Source organism: Alligator mississippiensis, chromosome 2 (genome assembly GCF_030867095.1).
Source record: "Alligator mississippiensis isolate rAllMis1 chromosome 2, rAllMis1, whole genome shotgun sequence".
Lineage (NCBI taxonomy): Eukaryota > Metazoa > Chordata > Crocodylia > Alligatoridae > Alligator > Alligator mississippiensis.
The window spans coordinates 7,923,922-7,944,494 of NC_081825.1; the positions used below are offsets into that span (position 1 = coordinate 7,923,922).

General features: G+C 46.4%; 1 protein-coding gene across 4 annotated transcripts in view; it reads right to left on the reverse strand.

The window, feature by feature from the left end:
* PTPRA (protein tyrosine phosphatase receptor type A) overlaps window positions 1-15,629 on the reverse strand; it is a 197,588-nt gene extending 181,959 nt beyond the window's left edge. For 3 of the 4 annotated variants that reach the window (XM_019495652.2, XM_059721432.1, XM_059721431.1), the window contains exon 1: window positions 15,312-15,453. The gene's annotated coding sequence lies outside the window, so the exon portion shown is untranslated. Of the gene's footprint in view, window positions 1-15,311 lie in introns of all 4 variants that reach the window. The other variant, XM_014597121.3, reaches the window with a different exon arrangement.
* Between the last annotated feature and the right edge of the window lie 4,944 nt (window positions 15,630-20,573).

Genomic DNA, 20,573 nt, shown 5'->3' on the forward strand with positions numbered 1-20,573 from the left:
GTGGGAGAGGGAAGAAAAGGACAGTATACTGGCCAAGGCACAGCACAGGGACTGTGATGGCTGCCTGTGTGTAACAGAAGTGATGACAGAGCCCTGTTGACAAACCTGAAGTCATGAGATCGCTTCTGCACATCCACTTTCACACACAAACAGCTTAACCACGCAATGATTTCCACCAGCCCAGCAGCTGCATGACTACAGATCTCAAAGAAAGTAGAAAAACGGACCAGCCCCAAGTGGTGATAGAGAAAGGTCCACGCTGCGCTGCTAGCATGTTTCCAAGTAACTCTTATTGCCAGCTTCACTTTAAGTGTCACTAAGTGACACAGAAACAAATGCAGAAAGCCTGAAGATAATGGCCTTTGACTGTGAAATGGAAAGAACTTAGGAGCAGGTCAAGACCACCTCCGAACCCAGCTCAGTCATCAAGATGTACATTGTCCATTTGCTCCTGCTCTGCATTGCAACAAGTGCTAAAAAAGGGAAAAAAAGTGAGGTAGTTACTACCTTCCTCTATCCCAAAGCAGACAGACGGCTGCTAATAAGCATACTGCTCTCAGGCATGTTTATTAGCAAACACTAACAGCAGCTACATTACCTTGATTTGGCATTTGGGAGGTGGGCTGTGGAAGCAAAAGTGTCGGGGACATGTTTTCCCTCGCACAGGCAGAAGCGGCATGGACATGCCCTAAACATAGTTCTTTCCACCACCGATGCCATTTCCTTCTGACCTCTCTCTCCAGTTACACCGCAAGAATTATACTGATTAGCAAAGCTTTGTTCCCTGCCCGTGTCTTTGCCTGGTTCTTCTACTCTAGCCCATATCCACTGCTCTTGGATCGCAAAATATTCCTGGTAAGAGCCGGAAGCAAATTAAGCCTCCTTGTCCTCCCATCCATTCCTGCAACAGGGCAGTACCTCTACTGGGTTTCATATGCTACTTCTCAGTTTCTAAGCCAACACATGCTCAAGGGACCAGCCCTAGGATGCCAACTATCCCACCACGTTTGCTTCGAAGGGAGGCACAGAGTCAAGGCTCCCAGCGGCAGCTGTTGCCAGAGGTGGTTCAGTCAACTCCACTGTCCTTCTTTTGGGCATTAGAAATCTCAAGCTGACTTTGAATGTTAACCCTTGGTATTTTCAGATTACCGATTGGCAATTTGTTTCAAGGTCATTCCCCTCGGTGATGCACCACCTTGCTGCCTGGAAGGCCAGATGGGCAGTGCCCAGTCTGTCCACAGGCCAGAACCAACTGGTGGTCCTGATCTAATCCCGGGCAGGGTGTGGTGGGGCCCCATCCGGCTGATTGGAGGGGGCCTGAGGGCAGCCTGGACCTAATGGGGTCTTATGTGGGGAGGGGGGCTTGACCTGGCCCCACCAGGAGGAGGGGAGGAAGGGGGACTGGCCCAACCCCATGGGAAGAGGGGCAGGGGAAGGGGCATGGCCCAATCCTGCAGGGGAAAGGGGATGCAGCACAGTACCAACCTGGCCTCATTGAGGAGGGCTTGACCTGGCCCCAGGGGGGGCGGGCAGGGAGGGAAAGGGGGCTTGACATAGCCACAACCCACTGGGGGAAGGGAGCGTGGCCCAGACCCACAGAGGGAAGGGGGCATGGCCTGGTTGCAACCCACTAGGAGGCTTGGGGTGTGGGAATTTGGCAGTGAGGAAGGGTAGCAGTACTAACTGCCATGGCTCCCCTGCCACCAAATTTCTGGATCTGTGGGGAGTCCCGTGTGCTGGATGCCAAGGCTCTACAGGCTGGATGGTGAGCACCCCTGCTCTAACTCATCACATTCAGTGCCCTTTCACGCTTTCTTTCATCTTTCCACGCCTCTTCTGTGCTGGCCCCTTACCCAACCTAACATCTGCAATACAAGAAGATGAAAAACCTAAAATGCACACGAAGTCACACACAGACCCAAACCACTTTGGCCCAGCATCACTTTACCTCCATGTTGCATACTCCCCCCTCCTCCCCACCTTATTTATGCTGCAATATCTTCAGAGCAGGGACTGCCTTGCTAGGGGCGTTTCAATAACCAGCAAAATGGAGTCTCTAATCCGTATGTTTGTATTGTGTATGCAGAAGTCTCATTTCTTATTGCACGTTTTGTGTTTTGGGCTAAAACTATGCACCTGCACTCTAAATCTGGCCACTTTACCAGCAGACTACCATTTCAGAAGTCATTCCTCATTATGAAAAAGGACATTCATATCTACCTGGGTGTAGCAGTGATAGGGCGATTGCTAGATTTGAAACTGTGGTATTAGATATTCCTTTTACTGTATTCTACTATTTACTAGACAGATTGCTAGTACTGTGACCTATATGTACAGCACATGGTTTTGCAGTGGACTGGTTTCTAGAGCAAAGCAGAGATTGGGTACAACACTGGCCATGGAGGCTTCCAAAGTGAATCCAGCTGCAGGAATGGGGTTCATGTGCCTAGTGGACTTTGCAATGAAGCTACATGTTATACTTCAGCTCTGATCTGCAGTCTTCAACACTGTTTATGACAAACAAATGATCATCATGTTCTGTATAACAATCTTATATTTGTTGAGGACTTGTACCACCCCTCAGCCTTTTTTTTCCTAGAAAATATACAAGCCCAATTTCTTCAAATTTCGCAAAATAGGAACTGTGTGGAAAACTACTCGTTCTTGTTGCTCTCCAATCTTCCTTGAAGTACAGTGCTCAAAACTGGGCATAGTACTCCAACTGAGCTGCACCTGTACTGTATAATCATCTCCTGTTTTTCACACAACACTTAAATACATTTCAGAATGCCATTTTTTGTTCTTGCAACAGCACTACATTATTGACAACTATCAAGTCTGTGGTCTAGGATGCTCCTTAGCTTTCGTCCAGTACCGGTGCTTAGAGCATATTTAATATTCACCACTTGGTATCTGATTTTTCCTTATGAAATACTCCACTTGGTATTACCCTCTACCAAATTTAATTTTATTGATTTCAGGCTGTATCTCCAATTTCTCAAGATCATTTTGAATGCCAAGGCAGCCATCTGAAGTGCTTGCATCTCTCCTGCCTACAGTATCAGCAAACATTTTACAAGGAGTCTCCCTAATGACTTAAATTATGGAGTAGAGGACAAGGGACCAAACATAGGACACGCCCCCATTTGGACTCCCTGGAAATACACTTCCAGATTAGCAAAGAACCATGACTACTCTTTGAATATTTTTTCAAGCAATTCTGCATCTATTTTATTTTCAGTTTGCTTAGGGATATTTCTGATGGGAGATTGTCAAAAGCCTTACTTAAGGCAGGACACATCAAATCCAGCACCTTCCCTTTATCCACTTGGCCAGTTATCTAGTCAAAAGGTGGAAATTAGATTTATTTGATACAATCTGTTCTTGACAAATCTATGTCAGCATTTACTAATCAACCTTATCCTTCAGGTGCTTACAGACTGAAGGCCAGATCCTAACCTGGTTGGTAGATGTTTAAGTGCCACGTCAATATTTTTCCATCCAACTCCAGTCCCTGAAAAGCCATTAACTTTCAATGTACTTTTATCCACTCCTTAAGGCTAAGGACACAAAAGCAACAAAGAAAGATCCACCCACTTTTTGTATTAACAGTTTTGGGGGACTTGTGCAGGGTAGAACAGGATCACACTTTGGCATCTAAAGGTGGAACAGTATCTGGCCACAAACAAATTACTTTGTTCAGCACTTTACCAGATATTAAAATGAGATGGACTAGACTGTAATTACATAACTCCTCCCTTTTGAAAATGGACATTACTTTTGCCCCCTCCAGTCTGGTAGAATCTCCCCCCCTGCCTTCCACAAATCCTGAGATAATAGCTACCTGAACAAATGAATGAAGAGAGCAATTGGGTTAGCAGCCTGGATCCCCAGAAAAGAAAGGAGCTCCAGCTGGATGGATGAGTGTGGAGGACAGGAACAGGGCCTCTTCAGGAGATCACAGGTCCTACAGCAAGTGTGAGGAACTGGCTGTGCCTGCAGGTCACTGCATCTAACACAGAAAACAGATGCTTACGCAAACTTATGCCTCTGAATTAGTCTCTGAGCTGCCACTCTGCCCTGCTTTTGGCCATATATTCATCAGAGATCCTCCCATCCCCCCCACCCACCCACAAACCCACTGGTGACACCAAATCTCCTGACTGACATGGCTTCTTAATCTGACACCTTTCTGGCCTGTTGAGCACATACAGTCCCAGAGACCCATGAATGCTCCTGAAGGTCCAAGGCAAAAAGCAAAGTACTCCCAGCAGATACTGGATAATGTGTTAGCTGCACTAATAGTTTTAAACTTAGTTCTGGAGTACTCCAACGGTACTCACTGTTAACTGCTAAAGGGGTAGCCATACGAACAAGAACAGATGAACTCGGTGACCCTTTCCCCTTGCCCCACCAGGCAAATATACCACCTCTGCTTCAGCTTGCCAGATCTTAGCTCCTGCCCCCTTCTTCCCCTCTGCCCAACCAGAGCCTCACACAGTCAAGAGGAAAGCACCACAGTAAGACTTATTGAATGAAAGGTACTTTTATTGCAGCAGCAGATATAAAAAAGATAAAATCAAAATCATTATTTGGGTTCAACTTCATTTAATGAGATTTGAGCCAACTGGAAGCATCACGAGTTATCATCCATCTCATGTTACAAAACCAAAAAATTAAAGGCATTTGCCTTCCATCCCTTTTAAAGTTACTGAAGATCCCATTTATTCTGTAGTGCATTTTATGCTGGTCTGGTCCACAGGTGCCAAGAACAACGCAGGCCAAAGTGTGCTCTGTTTTAGCATGGCGATTCCACAGCACTGCCAGTCTCTGGGCACCGCCAACATAGCTTGCAATTCCCTTCCATCCCTATACCATTTCTGGACACTTGACTCTGGCAGATAGCAGTGAAGCATGTTTTCCCTGCTTGCATGCTGCCGCTCTGAACAATCATTTGCCGCCTTTTGAAACCATGCCTCAAGGTAACATCTGTGAAAGAACAGACGGCCTGTGGAGGGGCACGCGCATTACTAGCTTGCCTCTGCTGCCACCCCTCTAGCTGTCATCCCATGACATATGCACATTGAACTGCTGCCTCTATTTTGGCTATCCACCCTCTAGGCAGCCTGCCTATTGCCCAGACATTTATTAACTCTTTCTCACGGCTGCCGCTATCACCATTCCCAACTCATCTCAGCCATTACATAAGCATAACTGTCCTAGATGTATAGGGAAAGTATGTGAAAAGTTACTTACCATCACCCAGCTCAAAGCCTGGGAAGAACTCCCAAACCCCAAAATGAAAATTTAGAAAAACAAGCAGTTGTTTGTTCATCCCTGTCCCTTCTTTCTTACAATGCCTGACATAGTAGCAACCACAGAGGGGATGCTAGCCACTCTTGGCCAATACACAGAGGAAGGGGAGAAGGCGGGGGGGGAAACAAAAGTGGAATGCTTGTATCTACATCAATCGATTAAGAGAACTTTTCCAAAGGGTGATCAAGAAGGGGATTGCTAGGACTTCACAGACACAGCTGCTAGGTGAGGCAAACCACTCTGCTGAAGAACGTGGTGGCTTTCCATTTATGGTCTCAAACTGTGGTCCGTGGATGACCACTGGTCCGCGAGCTCCATTCAGATGGTCTGCAGAAAGGTCGCAGAACAATCGAGTATATCTGTACTTGGCCCTGCATTTGATTTATTTTTTCTGATGATGGAGATTAAGTGGTCCACTGAGATCCTCAGCAATTTTCAAGTGGCGCGCAAAAAAAAGAGTCTGAGAACTACTAGTCTACACCAATTTACAGGAGCCTCCACAATATAGCAAGCCCCACTTCATTGCTACTCCAAGAAATAGGTCCTGTTAGATGTTCCATGCAACGGACTCTTAGATCCCTTATTCCCTTACTTGACCTGCAGTCCTACACCACCTCCTGCAGAGAACATTTGACTTCCACTCACTTCCATGAGAGATCAAATACTTATCTGTAAATAGCAGTGCTTTAGGTTTTAGCTTGGCACTGGTAATACATTCCCCAAGTTTTACTGCTTAATGTTCCAGTTAATGTAATAGGTATTCAAGAAGTTCTTGAAAACGTCTTAAAATTCATGACATTGAGTCTTGGACAATTTGTGATACCTTCACAGTCAAGATTCACACATATTAAGCTGTATGCAGTAATTACAGTGAGAGCCTTAAGCAAGAACACATGCATTGTTCACAATTGGCCTCTGTTCTCAAAGTAGGAGCTAACACATCACTGACTATTCCTGCACATTTCATGTGTTGTCATATTTCAGAAGCCTCCTCTTTAATAACTGTTCAGGTATTCACCAGGTCTTCTCACCTCCTGCTGCCTCCTACTCTATAGGCTTTCCCCCTTACAGGATAGTCACTTGCTGTGTTTCTGCACAATAATGCAAGACAGATATTGCTCACTGACTTCAGGCCCATCCATCTACCTTTCCATCTTCCACGTGCATATCCCACTGTCATACTTAAAAGAGCTATTGCTCCTATTTAAGTGCCCAAACAGTTCATAAAATCAAGGAATCACAGGGTAAACTGGGTCTCCCTGAATAAAAAAAAAAGCAATTGTAACAAACGCCATGTCCACTAGAGTGAGAATTATTTCTAATCACGTAAACAGGCCAGTTTCTAGAGGGCATCACACACCCCATATTAATACTGATGAACCCCATATTAAGATCAATGAATTAGCTAGAACCTGCAGCATCATGTCAACATAGAAATACCTCTTTCTGTGCTGAACTTTAAGGCCAGGCTGAGGAAAAAAGGCACATTGGCCACATCAATTATTCAAATACAGAGTGGGTTTGCATGGCTAGGGCTCCCATTAATACACTTGAATGCCCCATCCATCTTTGTGACCAAAGGGAAACAGCAGCTTTAGACACCTGTCCAGGGCAGGAGGTCAGACTTGACGATCTGCTCAGGTCCCTTCCGACCCTACCAACTCTGAAACTCTGAAACAATTATGACACAAGCAAACCATTCCTGTAAGAGATCCCCAGTAGTTAATCTTCCCACAAGGGGCTGCGTGGGAAAGCCAAGCTTCTAGACATCCATAAGCAGTGTGCCTTGCCACACTGAGATGAATCCATCCCCACTCACTTGTGAACTCCACACCAGTTCCTAGGATTGACCTTTAACCTCCCCCGGTTCCACGAGTGCTGCTGTGATGCCAGGTCTGCAACACCAGTCACTGCCAGTGGGCCAACCCCACGTAGAAAAGTGTCAAGAGAAGTCATTTCAGGAAAACATCTAGAAGTACCAGCTTAATTTCATCCTCTTCCTCAAGCACCTGTATCATTCTGGTTCGGAAGTCACTTGGTTTCTATTCATCACCAAAGACTACAGCACTCAATGGACCTCTAAGCAGCCTGGCTGCATTTTAGAAATGTCATTAGCTCACATAAAACAAGGACGTGATGGTATGAAATGTGGTAATACAGTACATCCCCAGACCCAGCTGCCTTCTTGTGAAGGCCCATTTTAAACTAGCTAGTTTGACTATTGACAGCAACGTAGCGACAGCAGCTCAGAGTGGGCCAGCCGCTCAAGTCCTGGGGACCAGTTTTACAGCCCGCATTGAGTTCTGTATCGCCATGGCAACATAGCTAGCTTGGGTGCTGAAAGCAGTGACATACCTTCGTACTGCAGTAGAGATCTGCTTGAGATGCCTAGTTCTGTGTGCACCTCACAGGGAGTGCAGGCACCGAACCGGGATGTTATGAATTCTAGTGAGCGCTGGACCCTGCAGCCTCTAACCCCTGCTGCCTCTAACCCCTGCTGCCTGGCACAAGCAGCTGGTGACTAGATTCACCCCTTCAACAGTTGGGCTCACAAAGTGACTAGAAAACAGCTCAGACCATCCACATTTACTTTGTTAGCAAAGCACAAACAGTTCAGTATATCAAAATAGAAGGGGGACAAAGTTTCTTAACCAAGTTTCCTCCCTTAATTTCTTCCTAGGGTTGCACAGTCCCATTGGATCCAAACTCTTTCTTCTAAAATAGTATCCCAAATGCATATTTGAGGATGTAGCTTTTAAGGGGGAGATATTAAGAGGACTTCTGACTCCCTCTGTGCTTGGAGCCTCTGAAAAATAATCCAAACCAGCTTCTTTTTGGTCCTTGGAATGCATCAACCAGACAAGATCTAACAGTGAGAAACTTTCCCTCTGCTACGCACCTAGTTCATTACTATTAGACTGCAAGCCGCCCACTGGCTTATAAATTGGCCTCTTCCCCTACCTGATACACTTAACAAATTCAACCCCACTTAGCTTAAAAAAAGTGTATTGGTTAAAGCTAAGAATTGGAACGATACAGAGGCTCTGACATACTGCACAGAGCAGTATATCCAGAGATACAAATCATCAAATAGTCTCAATATGACAAACTATGGGTTGGTTTTTTTTATAACAGGCCTTTGAAACCCATATTTGCAATGCACAAAAGCAGCACTTCCCCAGCTTGGTATCGTGGAAGAGACAAGTGTGTTGCAAGCCCCTTAGAAATTCAAAATTGAGCTCATACAGCCACAGGAGACCAGAAAAGCCTGTAGGCCTTGCTAAACAACACCCAGCAGTGATGCTTTATAGCTACCTACAGGTCCACTCCCGAGTTTTCTTTACAGGTTGTAACATCTTGTATCTATATAGTATCTTTCACCTAAAGTTTAGGGACAGAGGGACTGTAATACAAGATCAGACCTGTACGCAGATGTCTTGTCCAGGTCCAGCTCCGAAGAAGGTACAAGAAACCCTGTAACAGACAGTTACCAGGGACTCTCTGATCCCTTCATCTAGTGATTAAGCACAAGGGTTTTATTCTGTATATTAAATATTAATCCCTTCTAGTGTAACTGCTGATGTTTAGACATGTATGTATAGTGTTTCCCCCCACGTGCCCTCCAATCAGAAACGCAGAGACACAGTCCTGCATTGGTCCCTGAAAAGCAGCTCTAGGTAGCAAATCATGTTCCAACTGCAGTTAAAGACAAGAGCACAGAACAGCTTGGCTACAATCCTACCAGACGAGTGAGGTGTTTCCACTAAACACAGCATACTATGTAGTTTGCATTTTTAGTTAAAAAAAAAAAAAGAAAGTCTAGTGACCTAGCACAGTAGTTAATAGCACTCTGATGAGTCAGCCCACTACTATTAACATGGGCATTTCCTACCTCTTAGTCCTATTGTTTCTGCCTGTCTGCAGACTTCAAGAGACAGTCTGGTACTTACATATGGAAGGTTTACTCAGCAAAAGGAATAGGTAGGGCTTCTTTTTAGTCTAAAGAAAAGCTCACTCATAGTTTGAGACCACAAGGGACCATTATGATCATTAAGACTGACCTTGTTCCGACAGAACAGGCCACAGAACGTCACCAAGTGAGTCCTGTATCCGGCCTACAACTTTTGATTTAATTTAAGCATTTCTCCATAATAGTCTATCCTGCAAAGATGAACAGTGCCAAAGAGTGCTACCCCAGTACAACAGCTTAACAGGAACTGCAGCTATCACACCCAAGTGAAACTGCAAGGGGAATTTGGGGAAGCAAGATTCAATAATTTACTTCAGTACTGATTAAATGTGCAGAGGAATCGTTAATGTTGTGTTCATCCAGACGCAGCCATAAAATAAGGTGATTCAAGCCACAAGTGTGGGTAAGTGCTACCATGCTGGCCAGCACTGAGTAAATTTTAAACATCAAGTAACATTACAAATTAATTGCCATTGACAGTTCAACAAACAAAAGTTAGGCTTAATTTCCCCTGCGCACATTCAAATATTTTACAGTTAGCTGTGTTAGTGTGAAGTCAGACAGCAAGCAGGGCAGGGAGGCACCTCAGACACCGGAGACAGTGGTTGCATGCCACCTGCTCACCTGTAAATTGGCCCTCCCCTGCCTCATACACGTGACACGTTTGAATCCTGGGTAGTGTAAAAAGTTTGGGGAAGCTGGATTTAATATTCCCTGCAACCAGTTAGCCTCCAAGGTGCTCCTCTGCCCTACCTACCTTCTGATGAAATGTGCTAAATGGAAAAAGGGTGTGCCACAATCATCTGTGATCACAAGTTGTCATTACACAGCTGGACAGATTGAAATTCAGAGAGCTGGACTTACCACACGGACCAGTCCTCATAGTCAACATTATGCTGCAGCACTGAAGCTTGAGCAATGATTACTTATGCCACAGTCTTTCATCAAAATGTGCACCCAACCTGAAGCAGTCTATTATTACGCCAAAATAAGCCATTTAACCTGGTTCACCAGAAACAGGGTTTGCTGCTCTTCCAAGTACGATGCAAGGCCCATCTACTTGGACCTTTGAGCACGTAGTTTGGAGAGGATGTAGGTATTTGGCTTGAGTTGGAAGGGATTAGAGGAGCTCTCCCCAGTAGGTTATCCCCTGGACCAGCACACTAAACATCATAGTTATGAGTGGTTTCTATTTTAGAGAATGCAGAGACATGAATTTGTAGTCTAAAAACAAGATAATAAAGACAAAGCCAAGACAGCAGTCATGGGGAAGGAAAAAATACCTACCTCAAGGGACTCCCACAGCTCCTGCTGGCTTGATAGCACTTTGTTTAATGTCTACAAACACCAACTACCACCTTGGGCCTCCCAACAAGATCCCAGGCGCCAGCATTCGCAGCACATCCAAAACTATGGAACAGTGGGAAGCAGAAGGGGTGCTGTCAGGCAATCCTCTTTCCCTCCTTACACAGCTACGAAAAGGTTGCTGTGTGCACTCCCATCATCTCCCTTAAGTGGTTGACATGCATGTCACTCTATGAGAAGTGTCCCGCTTACCCATCCTGGACACATACCAGCATAAAGTAATGGCTTCTGAGTTTGATCAGGATCTGGCCACAGTGACCACATTTTCTGAGCTCTCCCACTTCCAGAGATACAAGTGAAAACGCCTAGCCCTCTTATCTTAAGTACTATGAGCAGCCCTGAGACTCCACACAATGCATGCAGGCATTGCATCCCTACTAAACAGCACTGCCACATATACCAAGATGAGGACATAGTTATTAAATATCAGCAGAGTAAAAAAATAAAGAGGATACACCTGTAAGCACATACACCCTATGCTTACAGAACCATTTGTACACAAAGGCCAAAAATGCATCCCCTTCTGAAGTGGCTTGCAGACAAATTTCAGTACCCCAGGACAGGTAGAGGGAAGAGGAAGAGGCCAGCACACAATTCTCTAATTAATTCCCCAGCCTTGAGGTTGTTGTGTCCCTTCTCCCCTCAGCCCTCGAAAAACGTGATCCTTTCTCTCAATGCACTGGTATCCCATTCACTATGGGGGGACATACAGAGATAAAAAGTCCGATGCTCAACAGAAAGAATTGAGTTCTCCATGCAAAGAAGACATGCAAGTGACACTGGGAAGTCTGCTTAGGAGATGGGAAAAAGCATATGACAATGGCTGTTCATTTACCTGTTCCAAAGTCCAATAAAGCAGGCACATTTGCAGCTAACAGCATACTGAAGCAGTTAAAATGAAGGATGGGAATGGTTGTTGGCCATGCAGCTTTAATTCCTAATCCCCTTCTATCCCCTGCACAGAGCTGGGGCCACAACAGCTCCAGTTAATCTACAGTTTATCACTTTAAATCAATATATTTTGGCTAACAAACACAAACGCTAGAAGAGAAGCTTCTCTCTGCATGGGGGGAGACACAACATTGCTTTACATCTGTCGTATTGTTCTGTAGCAGCAACACCCTGCAGGTTCTAGCTGATCTCCATGCTACCACCTCTCCCATTGTATGCTGTCTTCTAGAAGTCCCTGACCAAACAGAAAACAATTTCACGCATTCAGAATGCTCCCGGCAAGCTGTCCCATCAGCTGAGAGGGGGAAAGGCAGACAGTGTGGTTAATTTTAACTTAACTGAATTATTTAGATGCTGCAAGAGCACTATGAGCTGCACCAAATTAAACTCTGAAGGCCCCCAGCAGGATCAGCGTCTCCCAGCATGAAACTGCAGGCTAGCAAGTTTACAGCAGACAGGATGAACAAAATTCCCTCCCTCCTACCCCGCCTTATACACCCACATCCCCATCCACCTAACCATCTGATTAAAATAGAAACCAGACTTAAATGACCTGGAATTCTTTTTCCCACTGATATCTGCTATACCCAGATTTTAATGTTGCTCCATATTTAGCGAGAGAAAAAAAAAGACTCCCTTCCTTCCTGTCATATTTTCCATCCTTGATGACAACCCAGATCAGAAAAAAGCAGATCTTCATTTAACTGAGGGTTTTCCATCAAAGTACGGGAGAGAAGAATCTTGCTTTAAGAGTTCGATTCATCCCGTAAGGGCGTTCAACACATGCGTTCTCATGTGTGCACGCACAGCGGTACAGCCATGGTATCTTATCTGTACGTGTCTACCCTCCCTGTTCTACATTTTGTAATGGGGAGGGGAAGAGAAAAAATGCTTAAAAGAGAGGGGCCAATCCTTAGCTGTTGAGCATTAGCACAGCTGCACTGACTCGCATGGGAAATGTGTACCTCTCAGGAAGTGGGTCTAATGGACAGATCCAGCACTGGCATAAGTCAGCACAGTTCCCATGCTGATGGGAACCACAGTGGATTTACACAACCTGAGGCTCTCACCCTCAAGCTGCAGGAGTTAGATTTTACTTGCATCAAGTGACATACTTACTTCACACAGGACTGGGAGTTTTTAGCTATGCAACAATAAAGAAATATTAATCATCAAGTGCAGACACTGCGTTCTATATTGTGTAGCCACTTGGTTCCTATACCACGTGCTTTGTCTATGTAGGCATTGTATTTGTGTGCAGTGCCCAGAAGAAGGGAGGAGAAAAAGAAAATTTTAGCTCTTCACCTGTCAGTAAGGCTGACGGCATGTAGAGTGCAGGTTTGGGGGAGAAGGAGGGATTAAATAAAAATGGCCCTCTTCCTTGGAACTCTAGAATGTGAGTGTGTTCACATAACCCCTGCAACAGTGCCCTCATCCACCAGCTTTACTTGTGCCAGGATAAGGTGTTCTTAGTGTTTCGGAGCAACATGCCTTGTGGTTGTACAACAGGGTTGTTTGTGCATCGCTCTAAGATTAGGTTAGACAAGCACTTATATGGGATGGTCTAGATAGGGATGATCCTGCCTTGAGCAGCAGGTTGGACTAGATGACTTCTGGAGGTCCCTTCCAGCCCTACTTTTCTTTGATTCCATTAAAAATTGTGGTTTACTTGCTAACAGCCCTTTTTACCCCCACAGCACATTCAGCTTGGAGTATTAGTTTACATAACATCAAGCCTTGGAAGCTGCACAGATATATCATCACCATTTCACAGATGGAGAAATGGAGGCACAAAGAAGTGAAGTAACTTGTTTAGAAGTTCAGGAAAAGTTACTGGCAGAAAAAGAAAGATGACTCAAGCATACCGCATCCCGGGCCCCTGCTTAAAACTGCAAATCCTCCCTTAAGGAAAAGGGATTTACATGAACACAAAGACAGTTGTGTGCTTGTGACACAATCCTGGGGCACCGGAGGTCTAGCGTCTGTTCCCAGCTCTTCAATGATCCCGCAAATCACTGAACAGGAGTATTGCTTGCAAGGCAGGGAAGCAATTCTTCTGTACTATTCAGCATTGGTGAGGCCTCACCTGGACTACTGCACCCAGTTTTGGACACTGTACATGAAGAAAGAGGTGGAGAAGTTTGAGAGTCTAGCAGAAAACAGCACACATGATCAGAGGTCTAGGAATCACTGCTTATAGGGAAAGGCTGGAAGAACTGGGATTATTTGGTCTGGAAAAGAGAAGATTGAGGAGTGATTTGGTAACAGTCTTCAAATACCTGAAGTGTGGCTATGAAGCGAGCAGCGATAGACTGCAGGGAACAGGACAAGCAGTAATAGGTAGTTTTAAATGGCAACAAGGGAAATGTAGGTTGGATATTAGGAAGAGCTGTCTAACTGTGGGGACAGGTGGGTATTGGAATAGACTGCCTAGAGAAAAAATTGTGAAATGTTCTTTATTGGAAGTTTTTAACAGCAGGTTAGATAAGTGTTTGCCTGGAACAGTTCAGACAAGGCTGGTCCTTCCTTGAGCATGGAGCTGGAGTACATGACCTCCTGAGGTCCTGCCCAGCTCCACCTTTCTACGATTGTAACCCTCAATCCTACTGAAATCACTGAATCATAGAAAATGAGGGCTGGAAGGGAGCTCAGGAGGTGACATCTAGTCCAACCCCCTGCTCCAAGCAGGACCAGCCCCAACTACATCATCCCAGCCAAGGCTGTGTCCTAACCGGGTCTTAAACACCTTCAAGGATGGAGACGCCACCACTTCTCTGGGTAGCCTGTTCCAGCGTTTCACTACCCTCCATATGATAGTCTGTCCTAATATCCAACCTCAACTTTCCTTGCTGCAGCTTGAGCCCATTGCTCCTTGTCCTGTCATCTGCCCCCACTGAGACCAGTCCAGCTCTGTTCTCTTTGCAGCCCCCCTGCAGGGAGGTGAAGGCTGCTATCAATCCCCCTCGGTCTTCTCATCTGCAGACTAAATCAGCCCAGCTCCGTCAGCCTCTCCTCACCAGTCCTGTCCCCCAGCCCCGCAACCATTTTCATTGCCCTCCACTGGGCTCTCTCCAACTTGTCCACCTCCTTTCCATAGCGGGGGGGCCCAAACCCGAACACAGCGCTCCCGATGCGGCCTCACCAGCGCGCGAGCAGGCGGAAAGCACAGGTCCGCACCGATGTCGCTCCGCGCGGGTTTCAGGGTCTGCCACACAAAAAGCTCGTTACACCTCACAGCCCTAACCCCTGCGCCCACATCTGCACGACAGGGATAGCACCGCTTCCTCTCTCGCGGCTTCGCTCTCATCTATTTAAGTTACAAACCCTCCACGGGAGGGTCCCGCTCAGCCCGCGCCAGGCGCTGCACGTAACAACGGCATGCAGCGGCCTCGGAGGATTTACGGAGGCTTTTTAGTTGGTTTTTCACAGTCGAGGATTTCGTTTCCTCTCCTATCGGAGAGCGGGGAGAGGCGGAAACGGCGACAGAGCTGGGCTCAACCCACGCTGCCCCGAACGTCGCATGCGAAAGCCACCGGGGACCTCCAGGGAGCAGGCGGAGACCCCCGCGCGCGCCCACCCGGGGACACGGAGCTGGGCAGCTTCCCCCCTTCCTCTCTGGTCACCCTCCTCCAGGCCCGACCCCGTCCATGATCGCGGTGGGAGTGAGTTGCGGTGGGAGAGGCCGGGCCGCGCTCGCGCTGGCACTCACCCCGCCGCGGGCTGCCCCCGCCGCCGTCACTCCGCAGCGGCCCTCGGCGCCACAGCATGGAGCCCGGCCCCGGCCCGGCCCCGGCCTGCCGGGACGTCGCCCCACGCCGCGGGGCTCGGCGCCGTCAGCAGCGGCTGCGACCGTGCCGCGCGCTCCCCGCCATGGTGCCGCTCCACGCGCGGCGCGCGACTGACAGGCGGGCGGGGGCAGGGGGCGGGGCCACGGCGGCCGTTGGGCGGGGGCAGGGGGCGGGGCCGGGCAGCCGTTGGGCGGGGGGCGTGCCCGGGCCGGCCGTTCAGCAGGGGCGCGGGGAGGGAGGAGCCGCGCCCCTTTCCCGTCCATCAAAGCGGATGGAAGATAAGAGCCGCCCGCCGATTGGCTCTCTCAGAGGCCCGCGCGGATTGGCAGCGCCGGCTCACGCCCTCCCCCCCCCGACAGGCCTGTGCCACGGTGGGCGAGGCCACCGGAATTACCGTATGTCTGCGAACATTTCCACCCGCCATCGGTAACCGAATGCTCTCCTGCGCGAGCGCACCCTCATTTTGGGAACGCAGAACTGGCCTGGTTTGTCAGCAGAGACAATCCTCGCCTCGGGTCAGCTGCTGCGCCGGGCGCGGCTTCACAGCCGGAGTTACAGCCTGACACCATGAGCTGACACCTCTTCTTGGACCAAGAAATCGCAAATAAATAAATACATGAATAAATAAAATCTTTATTTTTTAATTTTTTTAAAAAAAATTAATATTTAAAAAATGTAAAGATAATGTTTATCTTTAAATTTTAATTTTTTTAAATTATCTTGAATTTAAAAAAAATAATTTTTAATTTTTTAAAAAGATTATTTTTATCTATTTTCTTAATTTAAAAAATTAAAAATATCATTTTATCTTTAATTGTTTTCATTTTATTTTTTAAAGATCATTATCTTTACATTTTTTATTAAAAAGATAATTTATCTTTAACTTTAAAAATCTTTAATTTTTCATTTTTTAAAAAACATGGTTTTTATCTTTTTCTTAATTTAAAAAAATTAAAAAGATAATTTTATCTTTATTTTTTCATTTTATTTTTTTTAAATAATCATCTTTAATTTTTTTATTTTTTCAAAAATTTAAAAAGATAATTGTATCTTCAATTTAAAATCATTAATTTTTAATTTTTAAAAATTTTATCTTTATTTTCTTAATTTATTAAAAAATTAAAAATAATTTTATCTTTAATTTTTTCTTTTAAGTTTTTAAAGATTTTTTTCTTTAAATTTTTATTCATTAAAAAATTATAATTTAAAAAATGATGTTTTAATTAAAGATAAGATTATCTTTTTTAATTAAAAAAGATTATCTTTATTTTCTTAATTTAAAAACAACATTCAAATATAATTTTTCTTTATTTTTTATTTTTTAAAAGGATGATTTTTATCTTTATTTTTATATTTTAAAAATAAAACAATTTTGTCTTTAAGTTTTAAACATTTTTTAATTTTGAATTTTTTAACAGATCATTTTTATCTTTTATTTCTTAATTTTTAAAAACAATTTAAAAGATCATTTTATCTTCCATTGTTTTTCATTAAAAAAGAAAATGAACAGATGATTTCTGAGCTGGTCTAATAAAAGGCATCATCTCTGAACCAGGAGTTGTAGAGTTTTGCATTTCTTTCTTGGCTCAGGCCAACACGGCCACCAGACACATCGCTGGAAATGTCTTCAATCCTTACTTGATGCAGCGCAGCAAAACCCGCGCGGCTCCCAGGGAGTCTTAGCCAGGTGCGGGGCTCGCTGTCAGCACTTCCCTACGGCTCCTGCCTCCAAAATAAAGAAATGCTTCACGTTTGATGACCCAGCTCGCACTCACTCGCTGGCAGGTGATAGTGAGAAGTATAAAGTAAATCAAAAGAAGACTTCTTTGCATGGTTATTTGAATCAGTTTTCAGTGTGCATTTTGAGCTTCCAATAGAAGATTTCATATTTCAGACCTGGCAGCACTGGCTGGGCCCCCGCCGGGTGTGCAGTGCCTGGGGCAGGCTCCTCTTCGCCTCCTGGCCTTGCTCCCAGCCCTGGGTGGGTGCACCCTGCTGGGGGCTGCTGCCCCGGGCTCCTGCAGGCCCCCACCCTCAGAGTACCTTGGTGCCCCCCAGTCCGAACGGGAAGCACCGGGGGGAACTGGCCTGGTTTTGTGCCTTCTGCATGTGCCTCCCAGAGATCAGGCCTCGTCCTCCAGTGAGAAGCGCCTAGGTGAAGCCCCAGCCCCTCATCTCCTGAAGTCACGGTGTCTTGACCCGTCCCCCGCGGCTCATCCAGCACGCACATCCAGCGCTGCTCCATTAAGGCATTGAGTCCTACTTTTCCTACCGACTTCACGTCGTTAAAAGGGTAGCGTGGGGATCCGACGGTTCGTCTCCCTTCTGATGTTGGCATCTTGTCCGTAGGCTCTTCCGGACAGGCCTTGTGCTCTTGCTGGACGCCGGGGCAATCAGATCGTGTTCCTGAGTGCAGCTGTGCCCACGGGAGCATCCCAAAATCACAAGCGGGGTTCCCCAAATCATGCTGTATCTGGGGGTTTTTTGCTTGGCTGTCTGTTGTGGAGAGCCGTGGGGTATGCTTAGGTCATGTGTTCAAGCTTTTGTTTGCAACCGCAGGAGCTAGGGTTTTCCTTTTTCAGATGAAAGCAGAGATCCTCTAATGATAACCCGATGCCACGGCTGGGTCTTAAAGAAAAACACAGAATAACACAAAAAGCCCGGCAAACCCACAAAAGTTGACTGGGATGTCTCTAGCAATATAAATAAGGAAAATACCCCCTCTGTAAAATGCCATGAATGCCTCTAGATCCGAATATTAATCATTAATGCTCCCAGCCTAAAGTTTTTGCTAAAGGTTGATTTTGCAGATAGTGTTTCCAAGTAGAGTTAGTGAAATGGACTTAACCCGGGCTGACGTAAGTGTGTGCACAAGGAGTTTGCACTGATTTAACTCAATCAGTTGGGTGCACAAACATTAGGGAAGCCAGTCCTCCTGCTCTAATCTCTCTTGACATTACAACTTCCTCTCTCCCTGAAGGTTGTTAGCAGGATTCGTATCGTGGATCTAGTTTGCAATAGTGGCTTCTACCACTCAGAGTGAAGTAACTCCACTGGTTGCTATGCTAGCAGAATAGAGCACAGATATGCGCCAACATGTATATTTATTAAAAGCCAAAAAGAAACCAAATGAAGACCCTGGCAAAATAAGACATATTGCACAATGCTTCTCTCTTCAGGGATGGAAAAGCACATAACAAATGTTGGTCTTGTTTTTATAACATGCTACTTGCAAGGTGCTCAGATATTTTGGGCAACCACACGGCTAGAAACTGACTTTTTATTAAACCAAACCTGAGATTCTAGCATAATCATGTGACTCCACGAGTCGAATCCCCACAAATTAGGTCCCGTCATTTTTTAGAGAGAGTCTCTGTGCTGGGTACTGCATGACATCAGCACAAAAGTGCCCTGCTTGGGGGAAGCTGCTAAATGGTTTCAGTCTGAGACATAATCCACAGTGTCCATCCAAGAGCTAAACACATTTAAACCCACCAGATTTAGATGCCGCTGATTGACTCGTCTTTGATTTGCAACTGATTTAGTCCCCCAGTGTCTGTCTGTACAAACTGGGTGTGAGTAACAGTCCTGTCCTTCAGTAAAGCAGCACAATTTCTGTGGGCCAGTAAATTGCGAGCCAGCAAGACAGCTCTGCAAGTCTGGTTTGCAAGCACTGAAAGCAAACAGCACATGACAGCAACCCAGGTAGGATGTGGTCCCTGAGCTCATGCGTGGGGAGGAATTGAGCCCAGCGGGGGTTTCTGTAGGGTAGAAATGTGCGAACCACAATTGGGTGCAGTACAAAAACTACCAAGCCGAGGTCTCTACAAAAGCCTAGAATGAATTGGTCAAGGTAACGAACAAATATTTCATATAGGGATCCAAGTCCGTTGACAGGCATGTGCCAGGTCAATACCAGCTACCCTTGCACCTTTTGCACAAACGTACTTGCTATAAGAGTGCCCGAAACCCCATCCAGCCTACTGCCCAATTTCTACACAGAGCCCTTGCAGCTCCCCCTGCTTCCTGAGCCACTGACTCACCTGCTTGGTAGGTAAAGCTACTTGACAAACAGGAAACTCCACACCCGGGGTATCCACTCCACTCTACACCCTGCCAACCCCACCGGCCTGTTGGTCCAAACCCAGTTTTGTTGGCATCGCTATGTTGGCTGGGGATGTGAAAACATTGTACCTCCTAGCCCTGTAGCTAGGCAGGCAAAACCCTTTGCTTCTGCTGGCTCGGCTACAACCATTCAGGGAGATGGTGTAGCTACGCCAGCTTCTGCCCCCGCTTCTCCCTTTGCCACCAACGCTGCGTCTCCACTCGTGGGCCCTGCCAATGTCGCTGGCATGGCTCTCAGGGCAGAGCGCTGTCATGTAGACAAGCCTCCAGATCTACGGGTTCCTCTTGAATTCCCATTGCAGTGCCAGCAGAGAGCCTAAGCTGCCAGATCTTTTGCCCTCCGTGAATCATCAGCAGAGCTGTCTGGGTCAGACAAAGAGCTTTGCAAATCGCAAAGGCTTTTGCTGTGAGCCGAGCCCTTCTCCTCAACCACATGAAAGGGATCCTTGTCCATTCCCACGGGGCCAGGTGCTGTGGTCTTGACTCGGTGTTTTCTCAGGTGAGCTCCAGCTGGCTGGGAGGGACACACATGAACCCTCCTGTGCTCTGCAGGTGCCACACACATCTGCCTCCTGTGTTAGGGCTGCAGGCTGCTTGCTCAGGGCGGCGTAGTCTGGAGCTTCTCAGACAGGACTCAAGCCCTTCAATGCTCTAGTCCTCGTGGGCATGGCTTATTCCTGCCTCAAACACCCAGTTTCCCCTCTTATGAAGTCGGGGTGATTGCAAATGGGAGCGTGCACATGAGAACACCCAGTTTCCCCTCCTATTAAATCAAGGTGATTGCAAATGGGAGCGAGCGCATGAGCCTTATGGGGCGAGAGCCTCAGAGAAACAGAAAGTATGCTGGCTATTCTGAGCTTAGCATGAGGTTCACGGTCACTCGACACTAGTGGTCAACCCAGCTCCACCACAGTATGGCCTCCACTTCTTTTGCTCGTCGCAACCACCAGCACATCCAATAAACTCTTCTGGGCTCCAACATCAAAGCTGAAATCACGGCCCTGACTTTAGCCAGACACGAGTTCTGCTTGTGGCCTCCACTCCACTCCCATCCTCCA